This window comes from Dasypus novemcinctus, chromosome 20 (assembly GCF_030445035.2).
Source record: "Dasypus novemcinctus isolate mDasNov1 chromosome 20, mDasNov1.1.hap2, whole genome shotgun sequence".
Lineage (NCBI taxonomy): Eukaryota > Metazoa > Chordata > Mammalia > Cingulata > Dasypodidae > Dasypus > Dasypus novemcinctus.
Genome location: NC_080692.1, coordinates 37613082 through 37627084, shown reverse-complemented (window position 1 = coordinate 37627084; position 14003 = coordinate 37613082).

Here is a 14003-nt window from a genome sequence, read left to right as displayed (position 1 = left end):
TAAAATAAGGAAAAGAATATTTGTATTCCTGCTCAGAAAGCAGACCCCAAGAGTCATTCAGAGGTCAGTGATAAAGGCAATGCAGCATTCTGATGACTTGAGTACAAGAATCATCTTCACCACAAACTAAAGCTACAATCCCTTCTTTCATCATTCTTTCTCAGCTCTTCCATTGTTTCTGGAGCTGGAGCTCTATCCCTGCATTAGGGTTGACCTGCTGAGTTCAATTCTACAATCTTTTCCTCCGGCGGGAGCAAGTAAAGCAGTTAAGGTGAACCTACCTTTCAACACTACTGTAATTTATCTGGGCCAGCCTGTGGGTCTGAACCCCCTTCCTTGCCCTCAGGGGTAAGCACCATCCTGAATTTTATGATAAATAACACTTTTTTTTATAAACAATCTTTTATAACAAACGTGTTCTGAAATAATACATCATTTTGTTTTGCTTGATTTTGAGCTTTGTCGGAAGAGTTTCTTGTACACTTTATGTTTCTAAGAATAATCCATGCTGCAGCAGAGAGATATTGTTTGCTCAGGATTACTGGCATAGAGTATTTCATTGTCTGAATATACCAGGATTTATTTGTCTGTCCTCCTGTTTTGTGTAGTTTCCAGGTTTTTTTTTCCTATTATGAGCCATGATATATCTTTCAGTTCTAAGTATTTATAATTTCTTCTTTTTTATTTATTTATTTTTCATTTATTTCTCTCCCCTTCCCCCCCTCCCCGCCCAGTTGTCTGCTCTCCTGCTCTCTGTGTCCATTCACTGTGTGTTCTTCTGTGACCACTTTTATCTTTATCAGCAGCACCGGGAATCTGTTTCTTTTTGTTGCGTGTGTGCGGAGCCATTCCTGGGCAGGCTGCACTTTCTTTCACACTGGGTGGCTCTCCTTACAGGGCGCATTCCTTGCATATGGGGCTCCCCTACACGGGCAACACTGTGTGGCAGGGCACTCCTTGCACACATCAGCACTGCGTGTGGCCCAGCTCCACATGGGTCAAGGAGACCCGGGGTTTGAACCACGGACCTCCCATGTGGTAGACGGACGCCCTATCCATTGGGCCAAGTCTGCTTCCCATGATTTCTTTTTTAATGCATGAGTTACTTGAAAGTCTATTTCCCACTTATTTAAGTTAATCTTTAGAATTTAAAACTTTGTTATTTAAAATTTAAGTTCAATTTTAAACTTAAATCTTTAAAATAAGTTAATCTGCTCTTAATTTCTAAATGTATCGCCCTAAATGTAGGCAAAGATGTTGGTCTAGATCAGGGTTCACCAACCTTTGCCTGTGGGTCAAACCTTGCCTGTCACCTGTCTGACATTGTACAGCTGCGGTCACCCCTCGGGCTGAAGAGTGGTTTGCTGGCCCGGCAGGGGAGCGGCCGCGGTAGGCCAAGCCGCTGCCCCCATAATAGGGTGGCTGGTCGGACTCACCGCCACCCCTGAAGGGAGCTCGGCATGGGCGCAGAGTGCCCTCAGGTCTCCCCTTCTCGGCAGCCATGCTTCCGCGGCCGCCCCTCCTCCCGGATGGCGCCACACGATGCCTGTGGGGCGGCACCCTTCTTCTTCTTTCTCCCTGCGCAGGCGCAGGGCGGAAAATTCCAGTCTGCCCTTTTCCCCTCCCCCGAGAGCAGCAACAGCCAGGTGTGGGCGGAAAAATCCAGTCTGCCCTTTTCCCTCCCCCTGACAGCAGCAACAGCCAGGCGTGGGCAGGAAACTCAAGTCTGCCTTCCACCCCAGCAACAGCAGCCACCAATCCCTAAACCCTGCCCCTTCCCCCAGCAACAGCGACAGCCAATCCCTAACCACCACCCCTCCCCAGTCCAGTACCGCCCACTGACCTTTCGCCGGCAACCAATCAGAAAAGGGCGTGGCTTCGACCAATCAGCCTTCCCTAGCCCCTATAAAACTGTTGCCTCTCCCTCAATAAAGTGGACTTGAGTGTTTACCTTGTCTCCGCGGTAGTTCTTCTGCCGTGCGCCCTCCAGTCCTGAGAGCCCCGGACAAGGGCCTGGCCTCACTTGTCCCCAGTTCGTCGCCTGCTTCTCCGGGCGACCCCTTTGTCGCCGGCTTCGCCGGGCGACCCCGTCAGCCGAACCACGCAACCCCTGTGAGACCGACCCCCCGTCTGCTGCCGGACCGACCCCTTGTCCCAAGCTGGACCGACCCCTTGTCCAAAGCTGGACCGACCCCTCGTCCGCAGCCAGACCCCACCTCTACCGACCGAGCAAGCCGCCGCATACAGCTGCAAGTTAAGGATGGTTGGTACATTTTCAACGGTTGAGAGAAACAAAAGAAGGATAATTCTTGGAAACATATAAAAATTATAATACAAAATTCAAATTCAATGTGCCCAAATAAAGTTTTATAGGAACATAGCCATGGCAATTTCCTTACATATTGTTTATGGCTGCATTTTGTGCTGCAGTGGCAGAGTTGAGTAGTTGCAAGGGGCAAAATGACAATGAAGCTAAAGTTTTTACTATCTGGCCCTTAACAGAAGATGTTTATTAACCCCTGGTCTAAATTATGCACATTCTTTATTATATGTAAAGATATGCTTGTTAATTTATGTAAATATTTCTTATGGGTTTGATGAGAATGTGTATTTACTAATTGACCTCTTGCCTGCCTGCTGCCTTCCTTCCTCCCTCCCTCCCTTCCTTTCATCTTTCCATCCTCAATAACTTATCAATAGTTGAGAGGGTATTGAAATCACACCACTATGGTAATAGATTTATCAATTCCTTTTTGTAGGATTTGCCATTATGTGGTAACATTCTCTATCTGTAACCAGACTTTTGTTTCTTCAAATTGTGTCTAATATCAAATAACTATACCAGCCTTCTTTTCATTATTATATACCTGGCATAGCTAAGGTTTTCCTTAGATAAAAAACATTTATTAGGGAAGTTGTGGGTTTACAGACCTATCCTGCTTAAAATACACCACCCCACCACCACATCTTGCATTGGAGTAGAACATTAGTTACAACTGATAAGAGCACTTTTTTGGTAATTGTACTAATTTTTTTAACAGTAGTTAGTTTTGTCACAATTGATGAAAAATTATTAAAACTATTAACTATCACCTGTAGTTTACATTAGGTGTATTTTTTCCATATTTCACCTTATTATTAACACCTTATATTAGTGTCATACATTTGATGTAATTCAGGAAAGAATGTTCTTAATGCTTATACCATAAACTATAGTCCATCATCTACAGTACGGTTCACTGTGTTGTACGGTACTAAGCTTTAGCTTTTTTTTTCCTAATGCCCTTCCTTGTGGCTTTTCGCATGCTGTCTGCTCTCTGTGTCCATTTGCTGGCCATTCTTCTGTGTCTGTATTTATTTTATTTATTTCCCCTCCCCGCCTTGTGGCTTGCTTGCTGTCTGCTCTCTGTGTCTGTCACTGCGCTATTCTGCGTTTTTTTGTTTGTTTTTGCTTGTCTCCCTTTTTGTTGCATTACCTTGCTGAGTTGGCTCTCTGCAGAGCTTGCTGGTGGGGCAGCACTCCACAGCATGTGGGCGAGCCTGCCTTCCCAAGGAGGCCCCAGGACGCAAAGAGGAGCCCAAGCAATTGAGCCACAGCCGCTTCCCCTATGCTTTAGCTTTTAATTTTTATTCCTTGTAACATATACAACTGACAGTATCCCCTTTTAACCACATTCACCTATGATTAAGTACTGTTAATTACACTCACAGTAATGTGCTACTGTCATCACCATCCATTTCCAAACCTTCACAATCGACCTTAATAGAAAATCTGTACAAATTAAGCCTCAATCTCCCATTCTCTACTCCCAATTTATCCCTTAGTAACCTATATTCTAGATTCTAACTCTATGAGTTTGAATATTATAATCAGCTAATATCAGTGAAATCATATAATATTTGTCTTATTTTGTCTGGCTTATTTCACTCAGTATAATGTCCTCAAGGTTCATCTATATCGTAGCATGCATCAAGACTTCATTCTTTTTTAATGACTGGATAATATTTCACTATATGTATATATCACATTTTGTTTATCCTTTCATTTGCTGTTGGACACTTGGTTGCCTCCATCTTTTCACTTTATTGGGATTAATGCCACTATGAACGTCGGTGTGCAAATAGCGGTTCCAGTCCTTGCTTTCAATTCTTCTGTGTATATATCTAGTAGTGGGATTGCTGGGTCATATGGTAGCTCCATAGTTAATTTCTTTCTTTTTTTTTTAAAGATTTATTTATTTTATTTATTTCTCTCCCCTTCCCCCCTGCCCCAGTTGTCTGTTCTCTGTGTCTATTTGCTTCGTGTTCTTCTTTGTCCACTTCTGTTGTTGTCAGTGGCACGGGAATCTGTGTCTCTTTTTGTTGCATCATCTTGTTGTGTCAGCTCTTCATGCATGTGGCACCATTCCTGGGCAGGCTGCACTTTCTTTCACGCTGGGTGGCTCTCCTTACGGGGTGCACTCCTTGCGCATGGGGCTCCCCTACACGGGGGATACCCCTGCGTGGCATGGCACTCCTTGCGCGCATAAGCACCGCGCATGGGCCAGCTCCACACGGGTCAAGGAAGCCTGGGGTTTGAACTGCAGACCTCCCATGTGGTAGACAGATGCCCTAACCACTGGGACAAGTCTGCTTCCCCATTGTTAATTTCTTAAGGAACTTCCAAACTGTCTTTCACAGTGGATGTGCTATTTTACATTCCCATCAGCAATCAATGAGTGCTCCTATTTCTGTACAACTGCTTCAATACTTGCAGTTTTCTGGTTTTGTTTTGTTTTTTTTTTTTTTATAATTTATTGGTTCTAGTACCTTTCTTAAAGATTTTTAAAGGAATTTTTATATAAAGGATCATGTCATCTGTAAAGAGTGAAAGTTTTACTTATTCCTTTCCAATTTGACTGCCTTTCATTTCTTTTTCTTGCCCAATTGCCCTGGTTAGAACATCCAGTAAAATGTTGAGCAACATTGGTGACAGTGGGCATCCATGTCTTATTTCAGATCTTAGAGGGAAAGCTTTCAGACTTTCACCATTGAGTATGATGTTAGTTGATGGTGTTTCATATATGCCCTTTATCATGTTGAGGATGTTTCCTTCTATTCCTAGTTTCGTAAGGGTTTTTTTTGTTGTTGTTGTTGTTGTTTTAAGGCGGTACTAGGGATTGAACTCAGGACCTCGTATATGTGAGGCAGGCACTCAGCTACTGAACTATATTTGCTCTGTGTCTAAGTGTTTTTATCAAGAAAGGATGCTGGATTTTGTCAAATGCCTTTCTGCATCAATGGAGATGATCATGTGTTTTTCCCTTGTTTGTTACTGTGTTGATTTCAATAACTGATTTTTGTATGATGAACCACCATTGCATACCTGGATAAAACCCATTTGTTCATGTATATAATTCTTTTAATATGCTGTTTGATTCAGTTTGCAGGTATTTTGTTGAGGATTTTGCATTTATATTTATGAGAGAAATTGCTCTGTAGTGATCTTTTTTTTGTAGTAACTTAATCTAGCTTTGATATTAGGGAAATTTTGGCCTTACAGAATGAGTTAGGTAGTGTTCTCACCTCTTAAATTTTTTGGAAGAGTTTGAGAATGTTTGGTATTAATTCCTATTCTTTTTTTCCCCCTGAGATGGCTCCCTCATCTGTTTTGCTTGTTATTTTTGTATGTTGTCTACTCATTGTTTTTGCATGTTGTCTGTTCATTGTTTTTGCTTGATGTCTGCTCAGTATCTCCTCATTGTTTGCTTGTGTTCTTTCGGAGGCACCAGGAATCAAACCCAGGATCTCCCATGTGGGAGGTGGGTGCTCAACTGCTTAAGCCACATCCTCTCCCAGTATTAATTCTTCTTGAATGATTAGTAAAATTCCCCTGTGAAGCTATCTGATCCTGGGATTTTCTTTGTTGGGTGGTTTTTGATGACAAACTCAATCTCTTTATTTATAATTGATCTGTTGAGATCTATTTTTTCTAGAGGCAGTGTGAGTTGTTTGTGTGTTTCTAAGAATTTGTCTATTTCATTTAAGTTATCTAATTTGTTGCCATACAGTTGTTCATAGTATCCTCTTTTGCTCCTTTTTATTTTCTGTAGGGCCAGTAGTAATATTCCCCCTCTCATTTCTGATTTTGTTAATTTGCAACTTCTCTCTTTTGTTCTTTGCCTAAGAGTTTGTCAATTTTATTGATGTTTTAAAAGAACCACCTTTTGATTTTGTTTATATTCTCTGTTTTTAATAGTTTGGCAGATTCTTATATAGTCATTTTATTTTATTTTTATTCCTCTCCATGTGACTACCTCATCTTCTTTAGGAGGCACCAGGAACCAAACCCAGATCCTCTCATGTGGGAGGCAAGTGCCCAATTGCTTGAGCCACTTCACTCTCTGCTGGTTGCATCATTTGCTGGTTGTGTCATCAGCTGGTTGCATTATCTGCTCATTGTGTCATCCGCTGGTGCTGGCATCTGCTGGTTGCAGTGTCTTGCTGGATGTGGCATCTTGCTGGTCACAGTGTCTTGCTGGTTGTGGTGTCTGCTTGTTGCATTGTCTGCTCATTGTGCTGTCTGCTCCCCCCTTTGACGGCAATGGGAACCAAACCCGGGACCTCCCATGTGGGGGGCAGACATCCAATTGCTTGAGTCACAACTGGTCCCCTCTCTATGGGTTTTTATTCTCAAAAGCCATTATTTCTTCTCTAATCTTTGCTATTTCTTTCCTTCTGCCTGCTTTGGGTTTGGTTTGCTGTTCTTCTCTAGTTCCTCCAGGTATACAGTAAGGTTTTTGATTTTAGTTATTTCTTCTTTTTTAAGTGATGAGGGCTATAAATTTCCCTCTTAGCACTGCATTCACTGCTTCTCATAAGTTTTGATGTGTTGTGTTCTCATTTTCATTCACCTCAAGATATTTAATGATTTCCTTTGCAATTTTTTCACTGACTTTCTGATTGTTTAAGTTATTTAAGCCATATATTTATGGATTTTTCTCTTCTAGGCCTGTTATTGATTCCCAGCTTCATTCCATTATGGTCAGAGTTGATGCTTTGTATAATCTTTTAAAATTTTAATCTTTTAAAATTTATGGAGAATTGTTTTGTGACCTCACATGTGATCTATCCTGGAAAATGATCTATGTGCACTTGAGAATAATGTATAGCCTACTGTTTTGGGTCACAGTGTTCTGTATATGTCTGTTAGGTCATTTATCATATTATTCAAGTTCTCTGTTTCCTTATTTATCTTCTGTCTAGATGTTTATCTATTATGAAACTCATATATTGAAATCTCCAACTATTATTTTTAGAAGTGTCTATTTCTCTCTTCAGTTTTTCATGAGTTTTTGGGCACTGTGGTCAGGTGCATAAATATTTATGATTGTCACTTCTTCTTGGAGATTGCCCCTTTTTATTAACATATAGTATCCTTCTTTGTCTCTTATACCAGCTTTTGACTTAAAGTCTATTTTGTCCAATATTAGTATAGCTACACCTGCCCTTTTTCGTTGTTGTTGTTACTATTTGCATGGAATATTTGTGTCTTTGGATCTAAGGTGAGTCTCTTGTAAACAACACATAGTTGGATCATACTTAAAAAAAAATCCATTCTGCCACTATGTGTCTTTTGATTGGGTAGTTTAGCCCATGAACATATGGTTTTATTACTCTAAAGTCAGTATTTATTTCAGCCATTTTGGTCTTTGGTTTTTATGTTTCATATATATATATACTCTCTTTTCTTTTATTGCCACCATTTTTTCTGTACAATTGATAGTTTGTGATGTACCTGACATCATTTTGTGATGTACCTGACTGATCCTTAGTTCATTTCTCTTTCTTTATATATTTTTTTAAAGATTTATTTATTTATTTATTTCTCTCCCCTCCCACCCCCACCCCGGTTGTGTGTTCTCAGTGTCTATTTGCTGCGTCTTCTTCTTTGTCCACTTCTGTTGTCAGCAGCATGGGAATCTGTGTCTCTTTTTGTTTCATCATCTTGTGTCAGCTCTCTGTGTGTGCGGTGCCATTCCTGGGCAGGCTGCACTTTCTTTCGCACTGGGCGGCTCTCCTTACGGGGTGCACTCCTTGCGCGTGGGGCTTCCCTACACGGGGGATGCCCCTGCGTGGCACAGCACTCCTTGCGCACATCAGCACTGCGCATGGGCCAGCCCCACACGGGTCAAAGAGGCCCCAGGTTTGAACTGTGGACCTCCCATTTGGTAGGCGGATGCCCTAACCACTGGGCCAAGTCCGCTTCCCTCTTTCTGTATATTTTTAAAAAATATTTTCATTGTGGTTACCCTGGGGGTTATATTACACATCCTATATCTGCAACCTATTAATTTGAAAAGATACCAACCTAGCTTCTTTAGCATACATGTTCTCTGCTCTCATATCCCTCTCTTTCTCCTCTTTATGTTATTTTTGTCCTACTTTACCACTTTATAGTTTGCATATCCATTATCAGGAAAAATACCTTTTACTTGTTCAGTTGTATTCTGACTCTCATAGGAACTAAAGAGTAGAGTTGTATATTAGGGATACAGTACTATTGGGTTTTGCATTTACCCTTTCAGTTACTCTTGTTGATAGTCTTCCTTTCTTCACACTCTTCCAAGCCACTCTCTCCTGTCTTTTCCTTCTTGCCTCCAAGGTTTCCTGATGAGAAATTGGCATTCAGTTTTATTGAGGATAGCTTGTATGTGAGGAATAGATTTTCTCTTGCTGCTTTCGTAATTCTTCCTGTGACATTTTGAGCCTTTTTATAGATCCAAGAAAAGATCATGTTCTTGAGACTAACCTATTCCTTTGGGTAGGGGACCCTTTGTTTGGATTGGATTCATTTGGGGGCCTTTGATTGGATTACTTCAGTGAGGCATGGCCCAGAGTGGGTCTTGGTCCTCTTCCTGCTGGCATCTTTTATAAATGGGAGAATCATGCAGAGACACACACAGAGAAAAAGCCAAAGAAATGGAGAAAAGGAATCCAAGATCTCAGAGAGTAACCTGGGAGAGAAGAAATCACAGATGGAGCAGCCAGAAGCTGAAGTAACAAGACTTGGAAGGGAAGCAGACGCTTCCATGTGCCTTGCCATCTAAGAGAGGAGTCCAGAATCACCAGCAGCTGACCTTCACTGAGACAGCATCTCTTATGATGTTTTGATTTGGACATTTTCACAGTTTCAGAACTGTAAGCTTTTAACCTAGTAAGTTCCCATTATAAAAGCCAACCTATTTCTGGTATATTGCTCCCAGCAGCTTTTAGCAAACTGAAACAGAAATTGTTACCTGGAAAGTAGGGTGCTGCTGCTATGCAAATACCAAAATGTTGAAATGGTTTTATAAATGGGTAAGGGGTAGATTCTGGCAGAATTGTAGATGCTTGACAGAAAAGACCTAGATTGCTTTGAAGAGACTTGGTAAAAATATGGCCACTAAAGATACTTCTGATGAGGACTTAGACAGAAATGATGACTGTGTCATTGCAAACTGGAAGGAAAGTGATCCTTGCTTTAAAGTGGCAGAGAACTTGGCAAAATTGACTCCTGATGTTAGATGGAAGGGAGAATTTGAAACTGACAAGTGTGGATATTTAGCTGAGTAGATTTTCAAACTAAATGTGGAAAATGCAATCTGGCTTCTCCTTGTAGTTTACAGCAAAATGCGAGAGGAAAGGGATAAGCTGAGAACTGAATTCCTGGGCACAAGGAAAACTGAAATTGATGACTTGGATAATTCGAAGCTTCTGGAAAATGAGTCTCCAGAGTATAGAGCCATACATTAGGATGCAACTGAACGTGGAATCAGCCAATTTTTTCAGTGTAAGTCAGGATTGGAAATCCAGGAAAGACTGTGGAAAGTCTTACTGTCTAACAGCTTGGACTGCCATTTCCTGTATGCTAAACCAACAAGTTTTTTTGGTGAGATTTATATGAATAGAATCATTGCCAACCTGAACTAAATGGGCCGGAAAAGGGAGAGATTAAAGGCAAAGTGACTTCAAGGACAAAACTGTGGAAGCTGAGGTCTGAACTTAAGACATCTTCTCAGGCCGAGAGAGGGAGCTCATCCATGTGTGTGGAAAGGGTGAGTTTGCCCCAGCGTTTGAAGAGGGTGGGCCTTTCACCTTGTTTTTCAGGGAGAGTTCTGATACCCCATGCTTTCGAAAGGATGGAGAACATTCCTGGAGGTTGGGGAGACTTAGGTCACCAATGTACTGTTCTGAGCGTTTTGGGTCTGTGCCCCAGAGATTGGGGAAAGTGTGGCCACAATTGCAGTGTTCTCGAAGGGTGAGACCTAGAGTTTAGTGGCCACCCAGATGCTTGATGAAGGAAGACATGAGAAGACGGCCACTGGGCAATCCCTTGGAAGGTGTGGGAATCCAGCTCCATGAGGCCCCGAGGAGAAGAAACCATTGCTTTATAGATAACACTCAGATTTTGAAATCTAAAGAAGTATGCCCTGAAGGTTTTCACAACTGTGTGTGACCCATGACCCATTTTCCTTCTGATTTCTCCCTATGGCAATGGAAATGTTTATCCTATGACAGTCCCTCTTTTGTATATTGGAAGCAGGTAACTTATTTTCTAAGTTTCACAGGTCTACAGCTGGAGGGGAATTTTGCCCCAAGACAGGTTGCATGCCTATAACTGATTTTGATGAGATTTTGTACTTAGTTTGTTACTGAAACAATTTAAGTCTTTTTAAAATACTGTGATGGGATGAATATATTTTATATATGGAAAGAATGTCTTTTTGGGATCTAAAGGGTGGGGTGTGACAGTTTGAGGTTTTTTGTGGATCCCAGAAAAGATCATGTTCTTGAAGCAAATCTATTTCTGTGGGTGTGGGACCCTTTGATTGGACCGGATTCAGTTGGGGGGTCTTCAAAGGCACACTGACTTCATTTAGCTTACATTTAGCTTACAGCCATCAGTGAGGCATGATGCAGGGTAGCTCTTGGTCCTCTTGCTGGAGTCCTTCATATGCAGGAGCAACAGGCTGAGACACACATAGGAAAAGCTGCAGAGACAGAGAGAAGGAACCCAGGATCTCAGAGAGGAACCTGGGAGACAGGACACAGACAGAGCAGTCAGGTGCTGAAACAAGGAGACCTGGAAGAGGAGATGCCGGCATATGCCTTGCCATGTGCAAGGAATTCAGGATGACCAGTAGCCGAACTTCAGTGAGACAGCATCTCTGATGATGCCTTGATTTCCATTTCTGGTATATTGCTCCAGCAGCTTTTAGCAAACTAAAACAGAAATTGTTTCCAGGAGTTTTCCTCCATTATTTCCTTAAATATTCTTTCTGCCTCTTTTCCCTTCTCTTCTCCTTCTGGGACTCCCATGACATGTATGTTTATGTACTTTGTGCTGTCCCTGAAACACTGATCATTTTTTTCTTTTCTCTATTTGTTCTCCTGACTATATAATTGTTATATATATATATATATATTTATATATATATTGACTATATATATAATTTGATTGTTCTGTCTTCTAGTTTGCTGATTCTTTCTTCTACCTGTTCAAATCTGTGTATTTTCATCTTCTATCTCTTGCATATTTTTCATTTCTACTCTTATGCCTTTCATCCCCATAACTTATGCTGTTTCTTTTCGTACTTTCAAATTCTTCTTTATGCTCACATATATTCTTCCTAATATCTTATTTCTCTTTATGCATGCTTTCCTTATTCTCCTTGAATTGATTTAGATTTGTTTTCACTTCTTTGATTAGTTGTTCCAAATTATGTGTCTCCTTTGAAGTTTAAATTTGTTCCCTTGACTGAGCCATATCTCATACCTTCCTGCTTCTTAATATTGCTTTTAATTGTTTGCTGATGCCTGGGTATCTGATCATCTTTATGAGTTAACTCTGAAGGTCTGCCTCTCCCTCTTATGTAGGATATTGTATTAGCCAGCCAAAGGGGTGCTGATGCAAAGTATCAGAAATCTGTTGGGTTTTATAAAGGTATTTATTTGGGGTAGAAGCTTACAGCTACCAGGTCTTAAAGAGTCCAACTCAAGGTACCATAAGAGGTACTTTTTCACCCAAAGTCATTTCCACATGTTGAACAAGATGGAGGGTGATGTCTGCAAGGGTTCAGCCTTCCTCTTCCACTTAAGGTTCCATGGTCACAGCTTCTACCAATCTCAGCTGTAGACTGGGATAAGTCTGTTTTTTTTTCTCTGAGGATTTTCTGCCTCTGGTTTCTTCCCTAATCAGGTATGCCACTTCTAGGGAGCTAGATGGAGTCAATCCAGAAGGTTAAGTCACTGCAGAAAAGTCCATTTTGCATTTAGGTGGTCCAGCCAACAAACTGGATTGAGTGAGTGTAGCACTTTCCAGCTGCAGTTTTACCATAATCTTTCTTTCTCTAGTTTTTTCCCCCCGGGGGCCCTTTGGATGGAGCACTGCTCAGCAGCTTGTGTTCTGCCCTGGGTCTCTGTGGACTTGGGCCCCTTGCTTGGACCTGCATGTGGTTCTATTGCTGCTGTCCCTGGTGGGAAGTGGGAGGGATCTGGCCTGCTGCCTCTGAGCAACTCCCGAGCTGTGTGGCTGCGTAGGACCCAGAAAGAGAGAAAGAATGGACTGGTGGTTCCCCGATAGAAGTTTCCTACCTGATATTTTCCTTTTTTCCCCCCAGTATTTGTGGAGTCCTTCTCCAGTCTTTACCATCCTCCAGAGTTCTAAGCAAGCTGTGCTAGTCTTTTTACTTGCTGAATCTTTGGGGAGGTTTTTTCAGGGGAGTCTTATATGGCCATGTTAATGACATCACTGCTATAGCTAGATTTTAAAAACTACTTTGACTCTGTTTTAACTACAGTTTGGTCTAGTCATATAGTGATAACATATTTGAACTCTTTCTCCTTCAGTATTTGCTTACTTTTAGTCCCCCTTTTTCTACATGTATTTTCTTGCTTGTTTTTTTTTTTTTTTTTTACAAGGGGTAAAAAGGGGGATTAACTAATATTTTCATTTGTTTGTTGTTTCTTATTCCCTTTCTCTCCCTTTACTGGTTGTTTATTTCCTATGTTTTTGTTTCTGTTCTTTTAGATGCTTTTTAAAACACTGTAGAGCATAGTATAGTGGTTTAAACCATGTTCTCTATATTCAAGCTGCCTGAATTCATATCCCAACTTTATCACATACACCTGCATGACCTATGACTCATTTATTTTTCCCTGCAAAATGGAGATCATTATAGTACTCACCTCAGAAGACTGGCATCAGGATTTAAATGAGGTAACCTATGTAATGCTTTTAGTCATAAGTATCATATTGATGTTTCTATTGAACTTTTCCTGAAGGGCATTTAAAATTAATATTCTGACACTCTCCAAGCTGTTTAATCTTGACCATCCTCCTGATTTCTTGTCCATCATCTTATTGTGTCTTTTTTAAACTTCATAAACTTGACATTACTATTATTGTTGTTTTATTATTTTACAAAGACCAAGCTTCTTTAGCTTAACCCAAATGTTTATCAATTTATTTGCTCACCATTTTTTCTTGCATCCCAGCAATTCTTTTTGAGGTTGCATTCCATTTCCTGGGTTGGATATAAGGACTGTAACAAACAAAACAGATAAATATCAATTACAAAGTAGGAAGACAGCCTAAACACCTAAAGTGAGAGCAATTATAGTAATCCAATCGATCTGTCTTGTTCACTCAACAATGCGACCTAATAATGATGATGGTAGCCAAAATGAGCATTACTTTTCTATCAAGTTACACTTAGAATCTTTAGATTGGACCATAAAAATATTCTAAGCTATATTTTTCTAGATTTATCTATAGATATGCTTTGTTGCATTGTATGATTTTATGACTGTGAGTCTATAGAGCTATTTCCAGGAGTTCTTAAATTATATTTATATAGCAGATTGGAGTAGAAAGGAAGGGTATTTGAAGAGTACACTAATTCCTGCGTAGTTTAGACTTAATTCCTAGTCCCAGATTTACCATTTAGCCATTAGATGTTTTCCACATTTGTTCTATCTTG